The sequence below is a fragment of the Triticum dicoccoides genome, chromosome 3B (assembly GCF_002162155.2).
Source record: "Triticum dicoccoides isolate Atlit2015 ecotype Zavitan chromosome 3B, WEW_v2.0, whole genome shotgun sequence".
Classification (NCBI taxonomy): Eukaryota; Viridiplantae; Streptophyta; class Magnoliopsida; order Poales; family Poaceae; genus Triticum; species Triticum dicoccoides.
Window position 1 is genome coordinate 471,188,909 of NC_041385.1, and position 23,234 is coordinate 471,212,142.

A 23,234-nucleotide genomic window follows, 5' to 3' on the forward strand; every position below is an offset into this window, starting at 1 on the left:
TTATTGGAAATCATACATACTGATGTGTGCGGTCCAATGGGCGTTGAGGCTCGTGGTGGCTATCATTATGTTCTCACCCTCACTGATGACTTAAGTAGATATGGGTATGTCTACTTAATGAAACACAAGTCTGAGACCTTTGAAAAGTTCAAGGAATTTCAGAGTGAGGTAGAGAATCAAAGTGATAGGAAAATAAAGTTCTTACAATCAGATCGTGGAGGAGAATACTTGAGTCACGAGTTTGTCACACATTTAAGGAAATGTGGAATTGTTTCACAACTTACGCGCCCTGGAACACCTCAACGTAATGGTGTGTCCGAACGTCGTAATTATACTCTATTCACTACAAAAAAAGACACATCCGTGACATTTTGGGCCAAAAGATTTTTTTTGTCATACTTATGACACTTCTATGACGATAATTGTGACAAAACCTGGTATCATCATAGATGTGGTGGGCTCCTACTTCTATGACAAAAAATCATGACAGAAAATGGGCTTTTCATCCTGGGCGGGCCGGAGACGTAACTGCATGACATTCTTTGGGCCGTCCATGACGGAAAAAACCGTGGTAGAAGCAAGGGCGAGGAAAATTTCGGTGAGTTCCCGGTTACGGTGGGTGGTCGTGGGCCGAGCGATGCGTGTTTCTCTCGTACACGTACGCGCGTGTGTGCGAGGCGTTGGCTCTAACTAAACCCGAGCGAGGCATTGGGCTCTAAATGAACCCAAGCGAATGCACTGCAGGCTACGCGTTACTGAACCCGAGCGATCGATCAATGGCTGTTAATTGAACCCGATCGAGCAATTCCTTCGCTACTGCTGCTAACTGAAGCCGATCGATGCTGCCTATAGATGAACAGTGAGCATTGCAGGGGGGTTTGGATGAAAGTGAGCGGTGGGGGTGGATGAACAGGACCCCGTGGTGTTGCCTGTGGATGAACAGGACCCCGATCGATCGAGCCGGTTGGGGCTGGATGAACAGGACCCCGTGGAGGGATGGATGATCAGGACGACTCCCTGGAGGGCTGGATGAATAGTAGATGGTGGATGGGTGGATGAACAGTAGCCCATGGAGGGGTGGTTGAATAGAAGCCCCGTGGAGAGGGTGGTTGAACAGTAGCCGGTGGAGTAGCGCGTGGTGGAGGCTGGATGAATAGGAGCCCGTGGATGAACATTCACAAGTGGAGGCTGGAGGAGGTCGACGGTGGAGATGTACAGTATCCCGTGGAGTCCCGTTTGGCGGTACGCCACACCCCTCCCGATGAACAGGACCCTCGTCTCGACTGTAGCACTCCAACACAAGTCTATTTCCTCTGTTTTGCGGTACGCCACACCCCTCCCGATCAACAAGACCCCATTTCGACCGTAGGAGGTCCAACACAAGTCGGTTTCCTCCGTTTTGCGGTACGCCAGACCCCTCCTGATGAACATGATCCTGTTTCGAATGTGGCCGGTCATACACAAGGCCGTTTCCTCCGTTCTACGGTACGCCAGGCCTCGTTTCCATCGGCTGTTCCTTCCAAGTCGGTTGGCTCCCACGCGTTCTGTTGCCTCCCGATGAACACGACGCATTCCGTTGCCTCCCAATGAACACGACGCATTCTGTTGCCTCCCGATGAACACGACGACGATGCAGTTTCTCCGTTCCGACCCAGCCATGTACATGAGCCCTAGCCATATGTATGCACGAGTAGGCGTTCGAGACCCCGACCGTATGTACATACGTGGCCGTATTTTCTTTCTTGCACACTGGCCGTTGCACGTATGTGTACATGCTACGTGCGCGCCTCTACTACTACACGTGCACGCCTCTACATCGACCAGTATGTACGTACACATTCGCGACCAGAATGACAATGCTATGTACGCTTCGACAAGGTGGGCCCCGTCTGTCAGGCACTTCCTTGCGTGCGAAGATGTAGATGGTGGGTCCCAGCAGTCAGGTGGGCGAATCTTTTTTTGCCCAGACACACTTCCTTGCGTGCGAAGATGTAGCTGGTGGGTCCCAATAGTTAGGGTGGAAACATTTTTTCGTGAAATACGGTGGCCCGTCCGGTGGGTCCCTGCTGTCAGGTGGAGGAATCATTATTTTGCGCGTAATAAGGAGGCACTTCCTTGCTGCGGCCGTGGACCCATCTGTCATCCTCTCCACGTACAGTCCATGTCCGATGAAGTCATTCCTTGACCATGTTTACCACGCTGCACCGAGAGCACCAGGGCGGTAGACGACGGCAAGGCCTAGGAAGGGGACGACGCGGAGCCAGGGAAGACGCGGCAGTGGATGCCCACGCGGAGAGGAGTATGAGGATTCACTGGTTCGGCTGCGGTGTGAGGCTGCCGCCGCCGCAGGGCCTAGCCAGTGGTGGGAATAGTAGGGGGCGGTGAGGCCTCTGCGGCAGCACAATCGGCCATGGGAGGTAGGAGCATGCGGCATGATCGGCGCTGCTTTGGGCGGCTGGAGCAAGAAGACTAGAGGTTGAAGAAGCACTACGGCCGTTGAATGGACATCGTACGGTCATTGGAGCTAGAATCGTTCATATTGACTAAGTTGACAAAGCCCTCCGTCCCCGTCAACTTAGTAGGCCCACAAGTCAGCCTCCCACCAAGGTGGGTCCCAGCTAGCAGGGGGAGTATTCATTTTTTTGTTGGTAATAAGGAGGCACTTCCGGTGGGTCCGAGATGAGAGCGGGAGGAACTTTTTTGCGCGAAATACGATGGCCCATCTGGTGGGTCCCAGCAGTCAGGGGGGAAACATTTTTTTAGAAATACGGTGGCCCGTCCGGTGGGCCCCTGCTATCAGGTGGAGGAATAATTATTTTCCACGTAATAAGGAGGCACTTCCTTGTGTCTGCCGTGGACCCAACTGTCAGCATCTCCACGTACAGTACTCTTTCAATGGAAGTCGGTCGTTGACCACATTGACCACGCCACACCGAGAGCACCATGGCGGTGGACGACAGCGAGGCCTAGGAAGGGGACGATGCGGAGCCGGGGAAGACGCGGTAGGGGATGCCCACGCAGAGAGGAGTGCGGGGGTTCACTGGTTCGGCTACCGTCGCCGCAGAATAACAGGGGGTGTGGGTGAGTGGAGGGATGGCCTGGCCAGCGGTGGGAGTAGTATGGGGGCGGTGAGGCCTCCACGGCAGCACAGCCGGCCACGGGAGGCAGGAGCAGGCGGCACGACCAGCGCTGCTTTGGGCGGCTGGAGCAAGAAGACCAGAGGTTGAAGAAGCACTATGGCCGTTGGATAGACATCATAAGGTCACTGGAGTATTAACTAAGTTCACAAAGCCCTCCATCCCCGTCAACTTAGTAGGCCCACAAGTCAGCCACCCACTATGGTATTCATTTTTTTTGTGCGTAATAAGGAGGCACTTCCTTGCGTGAGAAGATATAGCTGGTGGGTCCGACCTGTCAGTGGGGGGAACATTTTTTTCGTGAAATATAGAGGCCCTTCCCGTGGGTCTTAGCTGTCAGGTGGAGGAATCATTATTTTGCGCGTAATAAGGTGGCATTTCCTTGCGTGCGGCCGTGGACCCAGCTGTCAGCCTCTCCACGTACAGTCCACTTCCGATGGATGTCGTTCATTGACCACATTGACCAGGCCGCGCGGAGAGCACCAGGGCGATGGACGACGGCGAGGCCTAGGAAGGGAACGACACGGAGCCAGGGAATACTCGGCAGTTATTTCCCACCCGGAGATGTACGAGGGTTTACTGGTTCGTCTGTCGGCCTCGGAGAATAACAGCAGGTGTGGGTGAGTAGAGGGATGGCTAGGCCAGCGATGGGAGTATGGTGGGGCCGTGAGGCCTGCGCGGAAGCATAACCGGCCGCGGGAGGAGGGAGCAGGAAGTCCCGCCGGCGCTTGTTTGAGCGGCTGGAGCAGGAAGAGCAGAGATTGAAGAAGCACGACGGCCGTTGGATGGACATCCAACAGTCACTGCTCTCATGTGTTGACTAAGTTGACAGGGCGTTGCGTGTGCGTCAACCTTTTTTTTAGGAAAGCATACGCGTGAACCTGTAGTAGGCGCACAAGTCAGCCTCAAATGTGTGGAAAATAGCATACAACCCATCTGCCATTATTTCTAATAATGTACAGCCCATTTGCTAATTCTTAATAATTTTTTGGAGCCCATCTTCTTTTGTTAGCATTACACCCCATATTGTGGCCACGGTTAAAAAGTATACGAAATTTTGCATATTTCGGTGCAGTCAACTGTTTTTAATCCCGAAATATCGATTCACATTAAAACTATTTTGAAAAATAATTTATATAAATATAAAAGCCAAATAATTGTCCACGCATAAAAATCAATGGAATTAAAAATCTTGTAACGAAACAAAAATGAAACTAATTCCCGGTTTGTTGTGTTTTAAAAATGTACAACCAATTTCTGGACAAACCGAATGAATCTCTCCTCGTCTTGAAAGATTTGCAGCCCAGCAGGGCCGATAAAGCAAGTAGGCCTCCTTTGGGTATTTCTTTTTAAAAAATAGAACTGGGCTAGCCATTTTCAGCAAGAAAAAAACACAACTGGGTCATGATGTGGTAAACATAAATAAAACCCTGGCTAGACGGGCCACAACCCCCACACAGCCCTGTTGTTACCCTGATCCGTCGCTAAAACTAGTATAAATAACAACTGCTTGTTCCTAAAAAAAACTACGCGACCTGCTGGGTCCCTAGTGTCAGCCGCTCGTAGTGTAATTCTCTCGTTTATTGACTACGTTGACAATGGCGTGAGCCCCAGATGTCCAACCATTAGGAGGAACCGTATTTTTGGGCTTGTAATATAGAGGCACTTGCTTGCGTACTGCCATGACGCTGGTGGGTCCCTACTGTCATCCTCTCCACGTACAGTCATCTCCTTGTTCCTCTCGGTTGTTGGCGACATTGACAATGCAATAGGGCGGCGCACCGCACACGACGAGCGAACCAAGGCCGCAAGGCGAAGGATGACGGCGAGGCCTCAGACGGAACGAATAGGAGCCGTGGAAGATGCGCCGGTCCAGTCGCAGGTGGAGGGGACTATGAGGGTTGACTGGTTCGGGTGCGGGTGCGTGTTGGGGCTGACGTCGCCGGAGAATAATAGGACGTGTGGGGGAATAGAGGGAGGGACTGGCCAACGTTGGAGCTTACGTACGGTAGGGTGGCGGAGGCGCAGCTAGCCATGGGAGGCGGGAGCAGGCGGAGCCGACGGATGGTTTGGTTTGGGCGGGTGGAGGAAGAAGAAGACAAGAGATAGAACATACACGACATATGTTGGATGTCAATCCAATGGCTGGTAGGCAGAATCGTTTGTTGACTGGCTAATAAGTCGACACCACCTTGGATAGGCTATTTCCTCGCGGGTCCCAAATGTCAAAATCCAAATTTGATGTGCTAGTTCGAAATAAGTTTGTGGGTGCTGGTGGGGGCTAATCACTTGGCTTCTGTAATGCACAGTGAGCTCAAGCAGCCGACGAGAGTGATGTTATTTCCCTTGGTTGGGATTTGTTACATTATTTCACTCTAAATTAAACGAATGACAAACCATTTGCCTTGTTTCAAAGAAAATATGACAGCACAACCGAGTTGAAAAGGGCAAGAACATCTAACTCCAGCTTACAAACTATACAAAAGCACAAGGGTTAATTGTTCACCAGGTTTACAAAAAAACCCAGGTTGAAAAGGGCAACAACATCTAACTCCAACATTGTTTTCGGCAGTCACCATCAAATGGATCGGTCAGGTCCATAGAATGAACATCATGGGTCGTAAAATTTACTGGATTATGACCACAATATGTTGTAAATAGAAGCCCGACACGTTTAGAAGCTCTTTTGCCCACCTGAAACTCCTTTTTTTGCCTTCGACATACCCATCCATCAGAACCATGCTGCTGATAAACTTAAGCCTGATGGACAATAGTAACCTCACATTCAGCAGGAAGAATGTGACAAATCTAGTGTTTGCATGGTTGGCTACATATCGTTCTAGCGTTATTGTCTTCAATCGAATCTCATGAGAAGTGAGAAAATCCCGACGCTTACGAATCTACCAATTGGTTATAACTTTCTTACCCCATCCTGTTGCCTAAATAGACATGAAGATTGAAAATAGTTAAGGTCTTAAAAAAGAGTGTCGAAAGAGCAACAGCTGAATGGTTAATTCTAGTACACTATATGCGAGCTTCCAATGTGCATGAAATTATCACCTTTATATACAACTTCTCCAGACATGGAAAGCATTGCAGAAAGCCAATAATCTTGTTCAGATCAAAACTATTCATTTGGATATATAAGATCTTGACAGAATCTAGCACCATTGATAGGACATCCATGGAGAAACTCTTCATTGGGCATAGAACATAATATTAGTACAAAATGTGTACTCCAAGATGATATATAACTTATGTGCAAAAATTTAAAATGCAGCTTATGGTTACAAGTGTATATGATAATACAAAGTTCCTAAAGAACTGTGGAGCCAAACACCATATTGAAATGAGCACAGAGGTCATGTATTACAACCAAGGTCTCTAGTTTAGGCATAGAGAGGACGGTTATTTGCAACGGTGAATAACTAGAATCAAGGATCAACCTTTGAAGTGAAGGGGCATCTTGGATGATGGGCTGCCTTCCGTCAAAAGAATTCCAATTCTTACAAGGTTAGGCGACTTTATTTGGAGACAACCGATTCTAACAGTGAAAACAAGCACCAAGCACTCCAGGGCAGAGCAACTGGAGTGGATGATGTTGTGCAATGAGGCCTCCGATATACGAACCCGCACTAGTGAAAGTTTCTTGAGAAACGGGAGTCGAAGGTTTAGTACCAGATTGTCAGGTAGGTAGCACCGCGCAAAGGTGGCGGTGTGGAGAGAGGAGGAAAATCGCGAGATGGACATCGATGCTGAGGGCACAAGTACATGGCGTTTGGTATGTGGTATGTGATTTCCGGGGGAATAGTAGAACTCAAGCAGCTGTAGTTCTGTGAATTCAGGGGATTTCAGCCAGGCGTCCACCGTGCAGGGCATGGCATGCTTGCTCAGGTAGCATGACGGGATGCAGAGGCTTTGAAAGGAGCCCTGGTGGGAGGAGATGATGGCTCTGGGTATTTCAAAATCATTGAAGAGAGATAGCTGACGACAATTGAGATTAAGGGGCACGGTGCGCCATAGTCGGCGCCACCGAATTGAGAGGACTTGGGTGCGGCAGTAAACCTTGGTGGGGAGAAGCGAGATGATCTCCCCAAGGACGGCGTCCGGGAGATCGCTGATGCGGTCCACCCACGATTCTATGGGTTCCTGGGATCCGGTGGGGCGGGGCACCGCTTCTCCCCGTGCTGCCGGGTGCGGGATCTACAACAAGCGTCGCCGCTGGTGGGAGCCTCATCTTCTTGGCACTGGGGTCAACCGACTCCATTTTCCTCGAGGGCATCGCATCGCGCTCACTGATTTGAGCAGAGTAACGAATGACGAGCCTAGTTGTAGTGCGAGTGAAGAAGAAGGGGAGATGGGGGTTTTCTGTAGTAGTGAGGAAGAAGGGAAGCTGGGGTTTTCTGTAGGAGTGAGGTGAGGAATTTGGGGGTACAAGTGGAGCGAGCTGACATGAGGTGGGTGGGAGTGAGGAAGAAGAGAGCACCCAACTTTTTTGGGGGGCGGTGTGCTGGGTGTGGGTAGCGCCTCTCATTCAGTAAATATATGGGCTTTTGAATTGATTTTACTATTTACTATTGTGGATGGGCTGTTTTGTCTTAGGCCCAGAGAAACAATTATTATTAGTATAGTGGAGACACTCTACAGCTACCCAGAAAAACAATTACTACTAGTACAGTGGATACAATACCGCTTCTGGCTCCTCCTAGGTCATTGAAACATCTCCCTCTACTGAATGCCGTTATACTTTTGTTCACCGACATGCAGGCCATGCAGCGTGCGGGCCCAAATGCCATCCACAAAATTAGAAGGCAGTATGCAGGCGGATAGTCACCCCGGTCGTAGCGTGGCAGTAATGAGCCGTCGTATCACAAAACCCCACCTCCCCGCAGTCTAAGTTTGACGGACGAAGCAACCATCATTTCACTCTTTGCTGAATCCCCTTCTCCCTCACCGTCTTCGAGAAAGGCAACACTCGCATCTTCCACTATTCTTCTCTCCCAGCAAAGGGAAGGTAAGCGGATTGATACTTCTCCAACGTATCTACTTTTCCAAACACTTTTGCCCTTGTTTTGGACTCTAAGTTGCATGATTTGAATGAAACTAATCCGGACTGACGCTTTTTTCAGTAGAATTGCCATGATGTTATCTTTGTGCAGAAACAAAAGTTATCGGAATGACATGGAAATCCACAAAGATTATTTTTGGAAAATAAGAAAAATACTGACGAAAGAATCAAGGCCAGGGGCCCCACACCCTATCCACGAGGGTGGGGGTGCGCCCCCTCCTCCTGGGGAGCCCCCTGTCTCGTGGGCCCCTGGAGCTCCATCGACCTCAACTCCAACTCTATATATTCTGTTTCACAGAGAAAAAAATCAGAGAGAAAGTTCCATCGCGTTTTACGATACGGAGCCGCCGCCAAGCCCTAATCTCTCTCGGGAGGGCTAAGCTGGAGTCCGTTCGGGGCTTCGGAGAGGGGGATTCGTCGCCGTCGTCATCATCAGCCATCCTCCATCACCAATTTCATGATGCTCACCGCCGTGCGTGAGTAATTCCATCGTAGGCTTGCTGGACGGTGATGGGTTGGATGAGATTAATCATGTAATCAAGTTAGTGTTATTAGGGTTTGATCCCGAGTATCCACCATGTTCTGAGACTGATGTTGGTATGACTTTGCTATGCTTAATGCTTGTCACTAGGGCCCGAGTGCCATGATTTCAGATCCGAACATATTTTGTTTTCATGAATATATGTGAGTTCTTGATCCTATCTTGCAAGTCTATAGTCGCCTATTATGTGTTATGATCCGACAACCCCGAAGTGACAATAACCGGGATACTTCCCGGTGATGACCGTAGTTTGAGGAGTTCATGCACTCACTAAGTGCTAATGCTTTGGTCCGGTTCTCTATTAAAAGAAGGCCTTAATATCCCTTAGTTTCCATTAGGACCCCGCTGTCGGTGTCAAAACCGGCGGATCTCGCGTAGGGGGTCCCGATCTGTGCGTCTTAGGCTAATGGTAACAGGAGGCAAGGGACACAATGTTTACCCAGGTTCGAGCCCTCTCGATGGAGGTAAAACCCTACTTCCTGCTTGATTGATATTGATGATATGAGTAGTACAAGAGTTGATCTACCACGAGATCGTAGAGGCTAAACCCTAGAAGCTAGCCTATGATGATTATGATTGTGATCATCCCTCTAAGGACCAAACTCTCCGGTTTATATAGACACCGAAGAGGGCTAGGGTTTACATGGAGTCGGTTACAAGGAAGGAAACGTAATATCCGGATCGCCAAGCTTGTCTTCCACGCTTAGGAGAGTCCCATCCGGACACGAGACGGAGTCTTGAGTCTTGTATCTTCACGCTCCAATAATCCGGCCGAAGCATATAGTCCGGCTGTCCGGATACCCCCTAATCCAGGACCCCCTCAGTAGCCCCTGAACCAGGCTTCAATGACGATGAGTCTGGCGTGCAGTTGTGTCTTCGGCATTGCAAGGCGGGTTCCGTCTCTGAATACTCCAAAGTAATTACCGAACACTTAGCCGTGTCCGGATCTGCAAGATGATCTTCACATACCACTGTAGAGAGAATGATATTTAACAAAATATAACCTGCTTACAGCTTTAGACAAGGTGGCATGACACTACGGTCGGGTCATTATTCGAACCATTTTCCATAACCAGCCATAGCGCATTTTGCGAGGCGGTTTCCTTGGCACGTCTTGTCACAACAGAGATCATGTCCCCTTATTACGGGATTTTCACCAATATGGGTGTGGGTAACCCAACCGCGCAATCCATCATAGCGTTTGGGAAATAAGCGATTCTCAACGGGAAAGTGGGGAGGCACACCGTTCTCGCCGCCTCTATAAAGGGATAAGGATTCCCCATTTTCACCCACACCTTCTTCCTCCTCTGCTTATCCATTCCCACACCCTCGAGCTCCAGCGCCCTGATTCATGCTTTCTCTGCACAACGAAAACATGTCCGGAGCAGGAGGCAAGTGGGTGGCCTCCACTGTGAAGGAGGAGCATATCACGAAGCTTCGGGCGGCCGGGTACTTGGCCGTAGACATCGCGCACCGGCTGCCGGACAAAGGGCAGGTCACTCCAACTCCGGAGCCCCACGAGAGGGTCGTATTCCTCGCCCACTTTATGCGTGGGCTGGGATTTCCATTTCATGCCTTCGTCCGTGGGCTCATGTTCTACTATGGGCTAGATTTCCATGATCTAGCCCCAAATTTCATCCTCAACATCTCGTCGTTTATCGTCGTGTGCGAGGCCTTCCTCCGCATCAGGCCTCATTTCGGCCTGTGGCTACGAATCTTCTACGTGAAGCCGAAGATCGTAAGCGGCCAGCAAGCGGAGTGCGGAGGCGCCATGATGGGCAAGATGCCCCATGTCACCTGGCTCGACGGCTCCTTCGCAGAGACCGTGAAAGGTTGGCAATCGGGGTGGTTCTACATCACCGAGCCGCGCGACGCCAACTGGGCAGCGGCCCCCGAATTCCGATCCGGAACCCCCATGCGGCTCACCTCCTGGGAAAGGAAGGGCCTGGCTTGGGGCGAACCTGTAGAGCTGACCGGACTCCAGAACTGCATCAAGAATATGAAGGACAAGAGAATCAAGTTTGTCAATGTGGTCCAGGTCATGCTCGTTCGCCGGATTCTTCCGTGCCAAAGACGAGCATTTAATCTGTGCGAGTTCGTCCTGGCCGAACACCACACACTTCAAAACCTCTATGACATGACGCATAAAGGCACCTAGAAGGTGCTGTTCAAGGCCTCCGAAGTACCTCCTCCCACATCCGAGGATCGCGGGCTTCATGCCACGCGGATCCCCGGTCCTGTGAGTTTTCTGACTACCACCAGATTCAGTTCTTCCCAATGTACTCATGGGGGAATCTTAAGTTATTGTGTGTATTTGATCAGGAGTACGTGGAGATGGCGGAGCGGATTGACTGTCCGGCTCCACTGCCAGAAGGCCCAGCAGATACTCTCCTAACGGAGATGCTATTCTCGGCACCCTATAGGGCGCCGAAGAAAAAGGCCGAGAAGAAGGCTCCGAGGACCAGGGAGGGTCTCCGGCGTAAGGTTGTACCAAAAGCCTTGTCCGAAGACGACGAGGCACACTCCTCCCCCGAAGATGAGGAAGAAGAGGAAGAGGACGCCCCATCCGGAGAGGATGGGGGACCTGAGATGGCGTGCCAGGGGATCAAGAAGGGTCCGCGGCGCAAGGCCGTTATACCCTTGTCGTTCGAAGACGACGAGGCAGATTCCTCCCATGGAGGCGGGGGAAAACACAAAGAAACTCTACCTCCCCGCACTGGGGAGGAGAAAAAGAGGAAGGTCGCCCCGGAGGGGGAGGCTAGGACGTCCAAGAAGGGAAAGGTGTCTCTTCCGGATTACTCCACCACTGCCGCCTATAGAGAGGAGAGGTGGCTGCCTAGGGGGAAGTCCCTTGCAAGATCGTAAGTATCTGCACTTTATTGTACTTTAGTGCGACTTTGCTTCATAGTATTGTTATAACGCTGAACATAAATGCAGTCCGGCCAGGGTCCATCCCGAGGTATTGTCTTCGGATGGGTCTTTGAGTGTTTCAGCGATGAACTCGCTCCCGACGGCCACTACTCCTCGGCCCGCGGATGACATGGATGTGTTGTCCCAAAGGCTCCTAGAGCAGGGGGAGGTGACTCTGGAGACGCCCCAAGGCGGCGTTCCAGACGCTGGGCATACGGGGGATAAGATCCCCGTGGATCGTGCCGATGAGAGCCGCAGCAAGTCGGGCTCTCAGCCAGATACTGTGCCGGAACCTCCAATGGTTCCGAACTCAGGCAGGCAGCCCCTCGCTAGGGAGGGCGAGCAGTCCGTGGCAAGAACTTCTGGTACGCCCGAGGCGTCGGATAGTCTGCTGGAAGCGCTTCGCGGCGCTTCCATGGATGAAGAGCACCGTACTCTTATGAGTGTGGTGGTTCAGAAGGTTCTGTCCGCCAAGAGCGGACTAACCGAAGCCTACACCAGCCTCCTGACAGGCTTTGATGTAAGTAACAAAAATGTGTCTAATTACCACCCGATAGGTAGTAGCCCCTGATACTCTGTTTGGTGTTCGGAAGGAAAAGCCAAACAAAGGGTCAATTATAATCCGCATGAGTCTAATAGTAAGTGTGCATGTAAATAAGCAGGCTGTGCTGCTTGCCGCTGCTGTCCGCACAACCGAGGTTGCCAGACTAAAAGGGGGCCTGGAGCAGGCGCATGGAGAGCTCGGCCTCACGAAGAGGCAGCTCAAAGAGAACAAATGTGAGTGGTACCCCGTTCACATATAATGAAGGATAGAAAAAATTGGTAATTCTAATGATGAAGCGTCGTGACTAACAGGGGCCACCAGCGAAGTGACATAACTGAAGAAAGCGCTGTCCGAGGTCGAGGACAAGGTGGCTCTGGAGCGCAAGGAGGGCGAGAAGGAAGATGCTAGAGTGGGCGAGGTACAGCAAGAGCTCCAGGAGCTCGGCAAAAAGTTCGAGTCCTTGGAGCATGATCTTAAGATGAAAGACTGAGCTTGCAAAGGCCCTTGCGAGTTTGAAAGACGCCAAGGCTGAAGCCGAAAAGTCACAACAAGAAATCCAGGCGGCCAAGAAGATAGCAGCGGGTAAGACATTCTTTATGCAAGGCAAGCATGTGGAGGAGGCGTTTCTTTTACTTACCCGAATTCGGAGCTCTCCAGGGGCTCTCCAGCATATCAGATGCCACGGAGTTCTACCGTGCCGAGGAGGGGAGCTCGACGGAGAAGCTGTTCTAGTCCCAGTATGTTGGGGCCGAACACCCAATGCCTCTGAGTGACCAACTGAAGCAGTTGGTTGAACTCCACAGGGCGGCCGAAGTGGCTACGAAAGATTTCATAGTCCGGATGTGGCCTGGTGAGCCCTTGCCTAGTAGCTACTTTGGCCTGATCAAGTGTATGATGAATGCCTGTCCGCGGCTTGAAGTGAGCAAGCTATCCGTTTGCATTGAGGGTGCCCGCCGGGCCTTTGCCCTTGCGAAGGTGCATTGGGGCAAGCTGGATGCGGAGAAGCTGGTGAAGGACGGGCCGCCAGAGGGCAAGGCGCATCGCTGTCCCAAGAAATATTATGATGACGTTATGAAGGGCGCTCGTCTCGTCGCCGATGAATGTACCAAGGACACAATCCTTGAGTAAATGTACTTCTGTCGTTGTTGTAATATAAAGACGAAGTTACTCGCGCTAAGTAGTGCTTTTTGATTTAAAATATTACCTTCTGTGCGGCTGTTTATAGAATTCTGAAAGTAGGCCAGTCATCGGCTTCCGCCCCCATGTAACTAGTACCGGGGTGTTCCTGGAAAAACCTTAAGGAGGTCCCTTAAGGAGGTATCCGGCGCAGCGAACAAGGCAATCGGACTATGCGGCTTTATAACTTTCACTTAGCCAGAGAAGTCTACAATTTTAAATTTCGGCGAAGCCCCTAGAATTCGGGAAGCCGAATTGGGGCGCTATATACGCCTAAATCGAACAAAGCCGATTCCTCGCCTAAAGCGGAAAAATCTTTAGGGATTTTAGGACCTCTCGAACAGCGACCAGCTCTCGCCGCATCATGCCGGTCAGTTTTCGGCTTTCTCTATGAGGTGTTCGTCCGGAAGAACCGGGACACAATCGCAGTAGTTCTCCCTGCGCTACCTTAGCTGATATAACGGAACGTAAGGTACCAAAACAAGGGAGCCGGGCTAACCCAACTATTGACCCAAGACATGATTCGGAGTTGATGCATATAGTGCTATAAGTTCGGGGTGCCGCACTATTGAAAGTGTTCGGACTTGTATTGCCGTATTACGGGGCGCCATAGGAAGCCCGTGGCCAACTAAACGTACCAAAGTGTACGGATGCAACAGTAAATGAACATTTATATAAAAAATGTGCAAATAGGAATAATAAGCTGACGCTGTATATAATATCTCATTGATGTATAATACGTCTAAGCGTATGTTTACAATGAGTGCATTAAGCAGAGATAAATAGGACTATTTGACATGTCTATCCAAGGGCATGCCGCATACAGGTATATAAAACAGGTATTAACGATCGTGAGTAGATTCCACCTGGGTATTGCCTTTGTGCGCGACGCCTTTTGCCTCCTTGGATTTCTCTCCTGTGAAAGTCTGATAATCCGGCTCTTCTGGAGAGGCTGCCCGAACGCGGGTTCCTGAAAGATAAAGGGGGTTATTTAAAGTATGTTGCCGCTAACCCATGCTGTTGACTGCGCCACTATTGCGCCTCCGCCTACGCCCATGGTATTTTGACTGCGTAATTGGGTGTGCGCGGCACGAATGCTGCCTTAATGGGGCTGGAGCGGAGGCCGAACTGCTAAGCGCGCTCTTGGCGTGCCTGGCGATCCTGTTGCGGGGTACTTCGGACTCGCTTGACGGTGTTCAGAGTTGTTGTCGCCGGATTGGTGGTTTGCCAGGGGAAGCCGCTTTGTACTTCTGCCGCGAGGGCTATAGTGTGTTCTTCTGTACGGAGAGAGCGGTCCATGTTTCCGTTGGCTGTTATGACCCCGCGAGGTCCTGGCATCTTGAGCTTAAGGAATGCATAGTGTGGCACCGCATTGAATCGAGCAAATGCGGTTCGTCCGAGCAGTGCGTGATAACCACTACGGAAAGGGACGATGTCGAAGATTAACTCCTCGCTTCGGAAGTTATCCGGAGATCCGAAGACCACCTCCAGTGTTATAGAGCCCGTGCAACGAGCCTCTACCCCTGGAATTACACCTTTGAAGGTAGTTTTGGTGGGCTTGATCCTTGTAGGGTCGATGCCCATTTTGCGCACTATGTCCTGATAAAGCAGGTTTAGGCTGCTGCCTCCGTCCATAAGGACTCGTGGAGGTGAAATTCGTCAATCATTGGGACTAGAACCAATGCGGCCGAACCGCCATGACGGATGCTTGTAGGGTGATCCCTACGATTAAAGGAGATCAGACATGCTGACCATGGATTGAATTTTGGGGCGACCGTCTCCATCGCATAGACATCTTGTAGTGCTTGCTTCCATTCCCTTTTGGGGATGTGGGTAGCGTAGATCATGTTGACCGTTTTCGCCCGGGGAGGAAATTTCTTCTGTCCCCCCATGTTCAGACGCCGGGGCTCCTCGTCATCGTCGCTGTGCAGCCCCTTGTCCTTGTTTTAGGCGTTTATTTTACCGGCCTATTTGAACACCCATCAGTGTCTATTAGTGTGGTTTGCTGGCTTGTCCGGGGTGCCATGAGTTTGGCACGAGTGTTCTAGTATGCGGTCCAGACTGGACGGTCCCTGATTGTTTCTTTTGAACGACTTTTTCCGCTGACCGGATTTGGATCCGCTGAATCCGGCGTTGACTGCCATGTCTTTAGCGTTGTCGCCGTTGTTCCGTCGCTTATGTTTGTTGCACCGTGGCTTGCCATTATTGTCATGGACATCCGTGGTGCTAGAATGTGGTGTGGTGCTACTGTGAGCCAACCAGCTGTCCTCACGCGCGCAAAAGCGGGTCATTAGTGTCGTGAGTGCTGCCATGGACTTGGGTTTTTCCTGGCCGAGGTGTCGGGCGAGCCACATGTCACAGATATTATGCTTAAAGGCCGCCAGGGCTTCGGCATCCGGACAGTCGACTATTTGGTTCTTTTTAGTTAGGAACCGAGTCCAAAATTTCCTGGCTAACTCGCCGGGATGTTGAGTAATGTGGCTCAAGTCATCGGCGTCCGGTGGTCACACGCATGTGCCCTGGAAGTTGTCAAGGAACGCGTCTTCCAGGTTTTCCCAACTGCCAATGGAATTTGCGGGCAGGCTGTTTAGCCAGTGTCGGGCGGGTCCTTTGAGCTTGAGGGGAAGATACTTGATGGCGTGTAGGTCATCTCCACGGGCCATGTGAATGTGGAGAAGGAAATCTTCGATCCATACTGCGGGGTCTGTTGTGCCATCGTATGATTCGATGTTTACGGGTTTGAACCGTTCTGGGAATTCATGATCCATGACTTCGTCAGTGAAGCAGAGGGGGTGTGCGGCGCCTCTGTGCCGGGATATGTGGCTACACAGTTCGAATGGGTCTGGGTGGCTGTATTCGGCCCGGCCGGACTTGTTGATAATGTATCCAGCGTGACGGTCATCATCGTATGTTGGGGCGCGCCCCCTCGATCCATAGATCGATCTTGGCTGTCCTGCGTTCTTTTCCAGTCTGTCTTGCAGGTCCTGAGTATTGCCCCGGGCCGTAGTAGACTAGCGTGCGGGTGCGGGCTGGTATTCGGGCTGATATGCCATTTAATCCCGGCCACGAGGTGGCTGGTCAGCCGTGTGGCGTTCGAGTCCATATTCCTCGACTGCCAGGACTTTTGTCCATCTATCTGTGAGCAGGTCTTGATCAGCTTGAAGCCGCTGCTTCTTCTTCTTCAGGCTCCTTGCAGTGGCAATAAGCCGGCGCTTGAAGCGCTCCTGCTCCACTGGGTCCTCAGGCACGCCAAACTCGTCGTCGCTGAGGCTAATCTCGTCTTAGGAGGGGGCATGTAGTTGTCCTCCTCCGGGTACCCGTCCGTCGCCTGTTCGTCTGGGCTGTCCTGCCCATCTTCCTGCTCGGCCTGCTCGAAGGCGGGCTGGTCGGGGTTGTATTCATCTTCGGCACCGTCCGGATTGTTTTTCTCTGGTGCCGGTATTGCTGTGGCGGGGCTTGGAGCGGCGCTGGCGACGCCCATGCTTTGCTTTCTTCTTGGAGGGGTTATCCTCCATTGCCTCATCGCCATTGGTTTCTTTCAGAGTGTCCACCATATATATGTCATAGTAAGAGGTGGCTGTCCACCGCCCCGTGGGTGGTGGTTCCTGTTCTTCTCCTACATCGTCGTCCAAACCGTCGATGTCTTCGGAGTCGAAGTCAAGCACGTCAATCAAATCATCGACCGTGGCTATGAAGCGAGTGGTGGGTGGGCAACAAATTCCTTCGTCCCCGGCTTCCCACTCGAGCCGTACATAGTTCGGCCAAGAGTCTCTTGACAAAGAGAGAGACTTTAACGAGTTTAGCTTGTTGCCAAAGGGCGAGTGCTAGAAGATATCCGCAGCGGTGAACTCCATTACCGGAGCCCAACCAGGTTCGGCGGGCTCGGAGGTGCGCGGACTGGAACCTGCAGCCGGATACGAGTCCGGGGGTTCGGTGTCACAGGCTTCCTTAGGGGCGAAGTCTGTGTTAGGCTCTACCGCCGATGGGTGTGCACCCTCCGGAGCGGGGTCCATCCACCCGTCCTTGGGCTGCGCAATCTGCCTCGGATTTAGGTCCGGGAGTCCTGTAGGGGCGATATCCCGAGCATTGTCTGATAGCAGGTCTAAGCCGTGCACATCGTGACTGTCCGGCGCTCCTGGCGTAGGCCCGAATCCGTTGAAGATCAAGTCTCCACGGATATCGGCCATGTAGTTTAGGTTTCCAAACCTGACCTAATGGCCAGGGGCGTAGCTCTCGATCTGCTCCCGATGGCCAAGCGAATTAGCCCGCAGTGTGAAGCCGCCGAACACGAAGATCTGTCTTGGGGAGAAAGTCTCACCCTGGACCGCATTGTTGATGATTGAAGGAGCCATCGAGCCTTGCAACGACGACACATAGGAACTCTCGATGAAAGCAAATGTGTCGGTGTCAAAACCGGTGGATCTCGGGTAGGGGGTCCCGATCTGTGCATCCTAGGCTAATGGTAACAGGAGGCAAGGGACACAATATTTACCTAGGTTCGGGCCCTCTCGATGGAGGTAAAACCCTACTTCCTTCTTGATTGATATTGATGATATGAGTAGTACAAGAGTTGGTCTACCACAAGATCGTAGAGGCTAAACCCTATAAGCTAGCCTATGATGATTATGATTGTGATCGTCCCTCTAAGGACCAAACTCTCCAGTTTATATAGACACCGGAGAGGGCTAGGATTTACATGGAGTAGGTTACAAGGAAGGAAACATAATATCCGGATCGCCAAGCTTGTCTTCCATGCAAAGGAGAGTCCCATCCGGACACGGGACGGAGTCTTGAGTCTTATATCTTCATGCTCCAATAATCCAGCCAAAGCATATAGTATGGCTGTCCGGATACCCCCTAATCCAGGACTCCCTCAGTTGCCACGGGAGGGTAGGACAAAATATGTCATGCAAGTTCTTTTCCACAAGCACGTATGACTATATTCGGAATACATGCCTACATTACATTGATGAACTGGAGCTAGTTCTGTGTCACCCTAGGTTATAACTGCAACATGAGGAATCGCATCCGACATAATTATCCATCACTGATCCAATGCCTACGAGCTTTTCACATATTGTTCTTTGCTTATTTACTTTACCGCTGCTATTGTTACAATCACTATAAAACCCAAAAATATTACTTTTACTACTGTTACCATTACTATCATGCTACTTTGCTACCAAATACGTTGCTGCAGATACTAAGTTATCCAGGTGTGGTTGAATTGACAGCTCAACTGCTAATACTTGAGAATATTCTTTGGCTCCCCTTGTGTCAAATCAATAAATTTGGGTTGAATACTCTACCCTCGAAAACTATTGCAATCCCCTACATTTGTGTGTTATCAAGACTAATTTCTGGTGCTGCTGCCGGGGAGCATAGATCTATTCTTTGAGTCACTTGGGATTTATATCTGTTGGTCATTATGAAGAACTTGAAAGACAACACAACTAAAATTTATCCCTCAACTACGAGGGGAGGTATGGAACTGCCATCTAGCTCTACACTAGATTCTCCTTCTGTTTTGAGTAAGCTTGCGACACCTAAACCTGCTTCTGCTATTAATTCTGATATGTCGCATGTTATTGATGATGCCACTTCTGCTATGCATGATACTTGTGATGAAACTACTTCTTTGCTTGATACCACTGTGCCACTTGGTGAATTTCTTGATGAACAACTTGCTAGGGCTAGAGAGAATGAAATTATTGAAAATGAAATTATTGAAGATAGTGATGATGAAGGTTCTCCCCCTAAGTATGAATTGCCTGTTGTTCCTGAGAGTTATGTTATGGATGAAGAAACTGCTAGAGATCTTCTTGCTTGCAATGACAGATCTGATCTTAAGAAGTTATCAGCTAAACTTAAATAGAAACTCTGAATGCTAGAATGAAATATGACCCTTCTTTTGCTACTTCACCTATCTTTGTTACTGATAAGGATTATGAATTCTCTGTTGATCCTGAGATAATTACTTTGGTTGAATCTGATCCTTTTTATGGCTATGAATCTGAAACTGTTGTGGCACATCTTACTAAGTTAAATGATATAGCTACCCTATTCACTAATGATGAGAAATCTTGCTACTATTATATCCTTAAGATATTCCCGTTCTCATTAAAGGGTGATGCTAAAACTTGGTTTATTTCTCTTGATCCTGGTTGTGTGCGTAGTCCCCAGGATATGATTTATTACTTCTTTGCTAAATATTTCCCTGCTCATAAGAAACAAGCTGCCTTGCGAGAAATATATAATTTTTGTGCAAATAAAAGAAGAGAGTCTCCCACAAGCTTGGGGAGGGCTTCTCCGATTACTTAATGCTTTGCCTGATCATCCTCTCAAGAAAAATGAAATACTTGATATCTTTTATAATGAAATAACCGATACTTCCAAGGACCACTTGGACAGTTGTGTTGGTTGTGTTTTCAGGGAAAGAACAGTCGACCAAGCTGAATTGATATTGAATAATATGTTAACTAATGAAAATAATTGGACTCTTCCTGAGCGAATTCCCGAGGCAATTCCTGAGCCAATTGAGTCAACTCCTAAGCCTATCCCTAAACCTACTCCGAAGAAGAGAGGTGTTCTATTTCTCAGTCCTGAAGATATGCAAGAGGCAAAGAAATCAATGAAATAAAAGGGTATTAAAGCTGAAGATGTTAAGAATTTACCTCCTATTGAAGAAATACATGGTCTTAATATACCGCCTGTTGAAGAAACACATTGTCTTGATAACCTGACACAGGTAGTAAAGGTAAATTCTCTCTATAGATATGATAAAGTTGAAATCCCGTCTATTAAATTTCCCAACCAATGTTTAGATGAATTTGATGACTTTATGGCTAGGAAAGAAAGTTTCAATCCTTATGTTAGTAGAGAATTAAAGAGTAATGCTTACATGATTGGACACTTGAGTGATTATATGGCTAGAGTTAAAGGTGGACTTAAACTCATTAGTAAGCATGCTTCTATGGTTAACACTCAAGCAAAACAAGTACTTAGAGCTCAAAATGATTTGCTTAATGAATTAAATAATAAACATGATTTTGCTGTTAGAGTGGCTACTAGAACTGGTAAAATGACTCAGGAACCTTTGTATCCTGAAGGCCACCCTAAGAGAATTGAGCAAGATTCTCAAAGAAATAATATAGATGCACCTAGTCCCTCTAAAAAGAAGAAAAAGAAAAATGATAGGACTTTGCATGCTTCTAGTGAACCTATTGTGTACACACCTAAGAATCCTAATGATATTTCTATTTCTGATGTTGAAACACAATCTGGCGATGAACATGAACCTAATGATAATGCTAATGATAATGTTCAGGTTGATGCTCAGCCTAGCAAAAATAATGATGTAGATATTGAACCTGCTGTTGATCTTGATAACCCACAATCAAAGAATCAATGTTATGATAAGAGAGATTTTGTTGCTAGGAAACATGGTAATGAAAGAGAACCATGGGTTCAGAAACCCATGCCTTTTCCTCCTAAGCCATCCAAGAAAAAGTATGACGAGGATTTTGAGCGCTTTGCTGAAATGATTAGACCTATCTTCTTACGTATGCGCTTAACTGATATGCTTAAAGTAAAACCGTATGCTAAATATATGAAGGATATCATTACAAATAAAAGAAAGATACTGGAAGCTGAAATTTCCACCATGTTTGCTAATTACACTTTTAAAGGTGGACTACCGAAGAAACTAGGAGATCCAGGAGTACCAACTATACCATGCTCCATTAAAAGAAATTATGTTAAAACTGCTTTATGTGATCTTGGAGCCGGTGTTAGTGTTATGCCTCCCTCTTTATATCGTAGACTTGAATTGAAAAAGTTGACACCTACTGAAATATCTTTGCAAATGGCTGATAAATCAACTGCTATACCTGTCTGTATTTGTGAGGATGTGCCTGTTGTGGTTGCAAATGTAACTATCTTAACAGACTTTGTTATTCTTGATATTCCCGAGGACGATAGTATGTTGATTATCCTTGGTAGACCCTTTTTGAATACTGCAGGGTCTGTTATTGATTGCAACAAAGGCAATGTCACTTTTCATGTTAATGGAAATGAGCATACGGTACACTTTCCGAGGAAACAACCTCAAGTACATAGCATCAATTCTATTGGAAAAATTCCAACTATTACTATTGGAGGTTTTGAATTTCCCCTTCCTAATGTCAAGAAGAAATATGATATTCTTATTATTGGGGATGTTCATATCCCCATTGCGTTAACTTAGTGTTATTCGAAATTTCTCTGGTTCCATGTTATTCGGAATGAGTTTGTTAACAAGACTTGATCAACCTTGTTAGTGGATTCCTTTTGATGATCATGAGATGGATGAAATTAGAAGGCACAACCTTCTGTACCCTCTTTTTACTTTCTGTTATTTAGAATAAATAAAGAAAAAAAATAATATTTTATGTCTGTTTTCTGAATTATCCATGCAATAAAAAATATCCCAAAAATAAAATTTCTCCAAATGCCCTACCAATTTAATATGATTTTTTCTGGAATATTTGAGAATATCTGGCACTGAGAACACAGCAAGGGGTGCTGGCACCTGGCCACGAGGGTCCAGGGCGCGCCCACCCCTACAGGGCGCGCCCCCTGCCTCATGGGCCCACGGTGGCCCCCCTCCACTTATTCCTGCACCCACACACTCCATCTTCCTCCCCAAAAAATCACCATCCAGCTCAAGCACGAGTTCTAGGTCATTTTGCTGCGATTTCGACCTCCTTGCTCAAAGCTCTATTCACAAAGCTGCTTTGGGAGATTGTTCCTTGGTATGTGACTCCTCCAATGGTCTAATTAGTTTTTGTCCTAGTGCTTTATTCATTGCAAATTTTTGCTGCATAGGTGACCCTGTTCTTGAGCTTGGATGTCAAATTTATGAGGTCCCAAGTAATTCTAATGCATGATATAGGCTCTAGCCACTTGTAGGAGTAGTTGCTATCAATCTTGTTGAGTTTGATTCACTTTTATTTTGAGTTGCTAAAAATTTCAGAAATTTTTAGAAAAAGATGAAGAGATTGTTCTTGAGGGGCTCTTCTAGCCAAGGCTCTACGGACAAACAAATTAAGGAGAAAGAAAAAGCCAAGTATAATCTTCCTCGTGTAGCAGAAGTAAGGCCGTGTGAGTGGCCTTGTGATAATTTCTTGAGAGCAGCCGGGATTTATGAAGACTTTTATTCTTTGGTTGAAAATGCGGGCCTCACCGACTTCCTCCATGACCGGATCGAACAGTATCTCTTACTTACCAATACTTTCGTGCAAATATTCTACTATTATCCTAAGAATTCACCTCCTTCAGTATCTTTTCATTTATATGATGAGGCTAAGGAAATGTCATTACATAATTTTTGTGCGGTTTGTAGAATACCCTTTGAGGGCAGCTTAGATGAACCACATCGTAAAGATGTGGAAGGTTTTAGTGACACTATTACTGTAGGGGAATCGAGGAAAGGTTCCGATGCGAGAACCACTAGCATACATTTTCCTGTTTTACGCTACTTTGCCATATTTGCTAGTCGATGCATAATTGGTCGTGGAAATAGTGGAAACTTCAGTGTTCCCGATATTATTATTCTACTCCATGCTTTATTCGGTGATAACACTTTTAGTATGGGTGCTGTTATTGCTAAACGGTTAAGCCTAAATCTTACAAAGGGCCCCATCTTTGGAGGTATCTATGTTGCATGCCTTGCTAGACATTTTGAGATACCTATTAGGCATTATGAGAAAGAGAAGACACTACTGCCTCTTATCTTTTTAGATTACAGGAGCATGGTAGCGCATGAATTTATTGTTGAAAATGATGATAAGATGCTTCTGTATAACCTGAGATTTAACA